Below are 7,073 nucleotides of genomic sequence, written 5' to 3'. Positions count from 1 at the left end.
TATTTTTGACCTTTGGCAAAGATCCCAGGTTTATTTTTAACTTTGGGACAAAAATACTGTATGTGTGGATAGAGATAAAACCACTTCCTTCATTCTTAAAACAAAGATGGTTAAGTAATTGCTGTAAACGTTTAAAAAAACAGTTAAATATCTTTTTCTTAACCTGAACCATTCTGACAGTGCAGGGAAAACTTCTCAGCTCTATTTGATCTCTTTTTTGTTCATATTTCAGTGTTGAGAACTGTAGCAATGTCGTATTTGGGAATTTTAAGACTGTTTAGTTTCTGTTCTTCCTTTCTCCAAATTACCTTCATTTCTCACATTAAAATTTTTAGGCAAAATTTTAATTTATTCATGAGGTGAAATTGAGGGATTTTAGGTGAAAACTCAGTGACTATTACTAAAGTATAGAGTTATACTTTTTTAAACTTTCTTTGGCACCCAAAGAAATGAAAACCTCTTAGGATCTATGAATTGAATTAATTTCACCTATCATTTTCTGTGTAAAGGAGACTTTTAGTGAATAAGAACACATAGCAGAGAAGACATACCTGACAAATCTACCTTGCTTTTTTGCACACTTGTTAAGAATGAGATTCGTACCTTCATCTACCTAAATGCAGCAAAAAGTAAAGCTATTCTGCTAGCTCTGGAAAGGATGGATAGAAATCAAGATCACCACTCATTCCAGAAGTGTAAGGGAGTTATTTTAGGATTTGTGAATCTCCATTAGAGGTGCTTGTTTCTCTGTGTCATCGACAGAGTGAGATTAATTCCTTTATGAAGGCCACGAAACTGTGAGGTGCCCAGGAAGAGCAAAGGAAGAGCAGGAAGCTGGATCATGAGGGAACACGACTGCACCAGGGCAGGCAGGGACAGAGGGAAAAAGGAGTCATTAGGTAAGCTGAAGAACTCTAGGACATAAAATACAAGAGAGGGCTAATGGGAAAGTGTGAATTATGCAGCTGATTATCATTTTTGATCAGGAAAGGAAATCTTCAGAGGTGGACTGTCAGTTTCTCACAATTTAGGAGAGAGCAAAGAGTCTCTGAAATCCCACCCAAGCAGCAGAAGGAAGCTACAGTTTTGTTCAGGTGCTTTATTTTTAGCTTGAGATAAGAACAATAAAAAGTACAAAAGGAAGAGCTCAGAGCAGATGGCTTCCCAGGAAAAGTGAAACAAGTCAGCAGGCAAGCAAAAGCAACAAGAGCAAGAGTGGAGAACTCATTTTAAACTCCAGATATCAGTTAAGGCTTCAAAGAAGATCATTAATTCCCTTAAGAGAAGGTGGCTGGGAAGATGTCATTTGGAGTTGCAGAAATCATGCAAACAACAAAACAAGAGAATGATTTTAAAATGTAGTGAGACAGATCTCAGTGCCAACTTATAAATATGATTTAAACAGTAAAATGGCAGAATTAACAGTCATCATAAAAGGAAAGAATAACCTACTTATAAATATATGTAACTCTATTATAAAGGAAAAACAATATATCTTCCATCAATTAATCTTATACTCATATTCACATTAATGCAGACTTCAGTAGAACTACTCATAATTTCTGAAATATCAGATTTAGTTTTAAACAATCAAACTATTATGCATTAAAAAAAAATTTCCTCTATTTATCAAGGAGGAAATAATCCAAACATGTTCCTAGAAGGAAAAACTGAGCAAAAAAAACTATCATAAAGGAAATATGCATATACAGTGAAACTGAAGCTACCATTACTACTGTAACATAAAAGAGCTAAAACTGTTTGCTCTAGGGACCTATGAAACTGCCCATGCCCTTGTTTGTGTCAATACAAGAAATGGACAAGGAGAAATTGAAATTGATATCAGAGTATGTATGTGTATGAATAAAAGTTCTTACTTTGACTCATATGTTTACACTTTTGAGAAGTAAATATTAAATTTGACTTTTTTTTTTTTTATTCTAGCTATTTAGTGTACACAGTATTGTACATATGGCAAAACTAGTGCCACTGGCCAAGAATCCAGAGGAACATTACCTTCCAAGAAGTGTGAGTGGGGAGAAAAGGGAGAGTAGATGCAAATAGAACTCAATTTCTTGCATTTAGCTTCAGGGGCAAAACATTCTATACAGTTTACTGTGCTAAAATCTAAGTTATAAATATAATCTTCAGTGTGTGTAATTGGTGTTTAGGGCTTTTTATTTCCTCAGATAGCTCCATTTGCTCATTCAGACAGAGCTTGTGCCATTTCATTGAATCTCCTGCTGTCAAGAATTATATACTGTGAAGTAAACTGTAGATTAACCTTCTATGAATTGAGTAGAAGAAGCTTCACCATTTGAAAAGTCTAAAACAGAAACATTGCTACTTGTGATTCTATCAGTCCATTACAATAATTCAGGTGTCAGCATTAAATTCTCATGCATACCTGAGATGTTGAACTTGTCAACCTTTACTCCTTGTTGAACCATTAGGCTCAACCTTTTTTTTCTAAAAAGAAAAAAGAAAATCTCCCTTCTGAAAATTTGCAAATAGAAGTGATGGAAGTTTATAAAAGACAGGAAAGAAATTCTGTTTAATAAAGTATTTCATTTCTGTTGCCTATCATTATGTTCTTGTTTTGGGGGGAATATTACCTTTGGAGAAGTTACATGTCTTAATATGGTTTATTAAAGCAAATTTGCTGAAGTTACACACCTCATAAGGTTGAGAATAGGGACAGAAAGAACATTTTTGAGATTATTTTTCTCAGTGGCACGTGCACAAGTGAGTGACACAAGTGTACTAAGCCACAAAAGACTGGTAAATAATTGTATCAGGTAATCTGGGGTTTGTTTTGAAGGGTCCAACATAGTATCACAACAACACAGTAAACAGATACAACAGATATAGAAATTCAAAGTTGCCTAATAGTAGCATTTTTAAACACCATGTGACCTTCCATGAATTAAAAAAGGAGACATTATGCCATCTGTTTCCATTCAGCTTGTTAAAAAAGCTTTCAGGGATTGATAAGACTAAAAAAAGCATGGTAGATTATTTTGAATTTAGTGTAGTAGGAAAGTACATCAGCTATTCCCTTCACCTGAGGGAGCCAGAGATCCTTGTTCTGCACCAAGTCATGGTGCATTGGGTTCTCCCATGGAATACAGTGAGCACTGCTTACAAGCAGCTGACACTTACTTCATCCTGTTTGGTAGCATTTACTATATCAAAGGGTATAATTTTCATAATGCTACTATCAATTTATCTTTGATATCATGATTCTGTCATTCTGCTTCTTGACCATACAGATTTTTAAGAAAGAGTGCACATTTTTATGACAGAATATTCTAAAGATACTCTTACCACATTTGCTTGCTGATTTGTCTTGTACTCAGCCCCTACAGTGGGTCTCAGTAGCAAGAAGAGTCTATTCTCTACAGAAAAAGGAGAGGAAATTGGATCAAATGTAAAGCTGACCTATCACAGGCTGTATTTTAGCAACCAATATTTTGCAGAGTTTCAGTAAAATGGAAAACATTTTGAGTCTCACTTTAATTTTTTTTTTTTTTTTTTTTTTCATGATTAGATTACCTGGAAATCCTTGATCAGAATCCCGTTGTGATTGGTACTGTGCAAAGAACAAAAGAAAGATGGTCTCTTCTCCAAAGAATTTAAAATCTAGGGCCAATGTGACAGAAAACAAATAAAGGCAGACAGGGAAACAGTATGGAGCTGTGAGTCAAAAGAGTAAATAGTAGTTTCATTGTAACTTGCAACTGAAATTTTCAGCAAAAGGACATTTCTAAGAGGATTGGAGGAGTACAAATAAATATCTTCATAGAAGTTCATGGGAATGATTGTTTAAATATTTAACAACTTGGTGATGGTAACTGGAAGAATAGAGATTGGAGTCAATAGATGTAGAAAGATAAATAGTAGATTGTTAAAGAAGAGTAGCTTACACTTGATTTGATGGTTGAAGAGGTGCTTGCAAGAGCCGGTGGACTCAGGGGACATGGAACAGCATCAGCATTTCCAGGTGGGTGTACAAGGGACAAAATTGGCAATGTCAGGGAAGGGTGTGCTGCTGTGACCCAGATGGAGAATTATTAGTGCTCACATAACAGTTACAGTCAGTCTTGTGAATAAGTAAATCAGACTGTGTATTAGTGGTGCTCCTCAAGGGTCATTACTGGGACAAGTGCTGTTTAACATCTTTGTTGGTGACATGGACAGTGGAATTGAGTCTACCTTCTACAGGCTTGCTGGCAACACCAGGCTGTGTGGCATGGTTGTCATGCTGGAGGGAAGGGAGGCCATCCAGAGGGACCTTGACAGGTGTGAGAGGTGGGCCCATACAAACCTCATGAATTTCAACAAGGACAAGTGCAAGGTCCTGCATGTGGGCTGGGGCAATTCCAAGCATAACTACAGGCTGGGACAGAGAATGGATTGAGAACAGCCCTTAGGAAAAGGTCTTGTGGGTGTTGGTTGATAGGAAGCTCAACATGAGTCCAGAAAGCCAACATTTTACAGGGATGCATCAAAAGAAACATGGCCAGCAGGTCAAAGGAAGAGATTCTCCCTTTCTACTCCACTCTGGTGAGACTCTGCCTAGAGTAACATGTCCACTTCTGGAGACCTCAACACAAGAAGAACATGGAGCCCTTAGAGAGAGTCCAGAGGGCCACAAAGATGATCAGAGGGCAGCCCTGAGAGACCAAGTGTGATGGAGGTGATGACCTCAAGAAGGAAAGCAGAAAGCAGGTGTTCATGAGAGATGCATTTGCCATGTGTCTGGGTATGGGCAGCAGAGTATAGCAGGAGAAGCTGGTCATGACCCTGTGTAGTAATTCGCTTGACAGTTCTCCTAACGAAAAATTCCTGCAATGAAAAACACAACTGTTGTAGAGTGTGTGTAATTGTAACTATCTACCTACCAATTTTTAGCCATTAACACCCCCAGAATCAGACATCTCCTTGCTGGCTTGAGGGTTTCCTGATGATGAAATGGAAGAAAAAGTGGGCTGGGAGGCAGAGGCATGATGTTCAGGTTTCTAAAATATTACTCACATGTACTATTTGTTTTAGATCTGCCGTGGGAGAAATGGAAACCAACACACACATCTTAAAAATATATGTAAATGTGTAAGTAAATCATACCTCTGTTACTCAGCAGGTTGTCTCTTAAGGTTTAGCAACACCATTGATAATTGTTGGCCTTTGAAGAATGCCAGGGTTTAAAGCTCTTTGGTGGAGGTGTTCTTTCACTTCATTCATGTAACTGTACTTAAACTGAGAACTAAACCAGCAGAATTACTGATTTTCTATGGGTGACTTGCCAGGAAGCTGAATTTGGCATTATCCCAAAGCAACTCATAAACTCCAATTAAAATGAAGGTTCCTGTTATCACTTGCTAGAAAACAACCTTGTAAAAGGAGCTGATCTAGTCCTCCCAGCTGTTCCACTTTGCCACGCACTAGGAATTAGGTGTCTGTTCCCTGCTCTACTCCATCAGACCTAGTGGGAACTTTCTCTTCCACTGTGGGGCAGGAGAAGGGAAGGAGCAGGAGGGTCCTAGTGTGTGACCACATTTGCCTTTGAGCCCAAAGTCTTTATTCACAGCCTTTACTGGCAAGTGAGTTAGACAGGTGGTTAAAAAGCAATGCCCAAGTACCCCGCTGTGTCAGTGTACTTTTCCTCTGTCCTGAAACATACACTAGTAGTGACAGAACCGCCATTTCACAGAATCACAGAATCACAATGTTTTAGGTTGGCAGAGACCTTCAAGATCATCGAGTCCAACCTTTGGCCAACAGACTGAATTCACCACTAAACCATGTCCCTAAGGACCAGGTCCAAACACCTTTTAAATGCCTCCAGGGATGGTGACTCCACCACTGCCCTGGGCAGGACATTCCAATGCCTGACAACCCTATCAGTGAAAACATGTTTCCTAACATCCAGCCTAAACCTCCTCTGGTGCAGATTCCATCCATTCCCTCTCGTCCTGTCCTAGTCCACTAAGGAGAAGAGGCTGTTTATTTCCCTCCTCACTCCAGCCTCCCTTGAGGCAGCTGAAGAGAGCTACAGGGCCTCCCCTGGGCCTCCTCCTCTTCTCCAGACTGAACAGCCCCAGCTCCCTCAGCCGCTCCTCACAGGACTTGTGCTCCAGGCGCCATTTCACACAGGGGTGCGGCAGACGGGGTAAGTACCAGCAAGATTAACACTTTGCTCCACTCCTGGTACCCAGCATCCATGCCTAGATGCTGGCAATAAGGGAGCTGCGGTGCCTCTGTGAGGAAGGACCGGGGCTGCCCCATGCAGGGCACAACCGGTTCCAGCCGGATCCAGGACGCAAGGCTGGGCCCCGAACACAAAATGGTGGCCCCTGAGGGGTGGGTGGAGTGAGAGAATGCCACAGAGAGAGAGGGAAGGGGACCCTAAAGGAGTATGGAGTGAAGGAGTGGAGCTGAGCATGGGAAAGGAATGAAGGATATTACTTTAATGTTTGTTGTTTGGGCCAAGCGCTGCCACTCTGCCATGTGCTTACTGACTTGTTCATTTGTCCTTTTACATGTATGAAGCTTCGTCAACCAGTTGTCTCATGCAGAAAGACTAAAGCCTCACACCTATAAAATAATTGTTCTAAAAGATTAATAGTAGTAGATTTTCCAGATGAAAAGATTTTCAAGCTTACGTGACGTGAACGAACAACAGAAAGCCTCTGCTTACAAGAAAGAGGCGCTTACAAATTACACAAGATTTTCCTGACCAGAATGTGACAAATATCACGTTGGGATTGCTATCAACCCCAGGATAAGTATATTTTACATTGCAGTGACTTAGCTACTGTTTCATAAAATAACTTGCAAGTTAATTTGGTAGTTTTGAAATTTAGATTCTGATATATAAGCAGATTTGAAAAGTAGTAGCCTAGAAAAGTTTCAGCTAACGTTGTTGGAAATGATAGATAATTGACATTGCGAAAAGTCAAGTGTCAAATAAATACTCACTCAAAATGTAATATTATAATTTGAAGTTCTGAATAGAATTATTCAGATTTCATTAAGCACAGCAGCACTTCTGGCTGCTTTTACCAAGAAGA

Source organism: Heliangelus exortis, chromosome 3, assembly GCF_036169615.1.
Source record: "Heliangelus exortis chromosome 3, bHelExo1.hap1, whole genome shotgun sequence".
NCBI classification, from domain to species: domain Eukaryota; kingdom Metazoa; phylum Chordata; class Aves; order Apodiformes; family Trochilidae; genus Heliangelus; species Heliangelus exortis.
Note: the sequence above shows the minus strand (reverse complement) of the source record.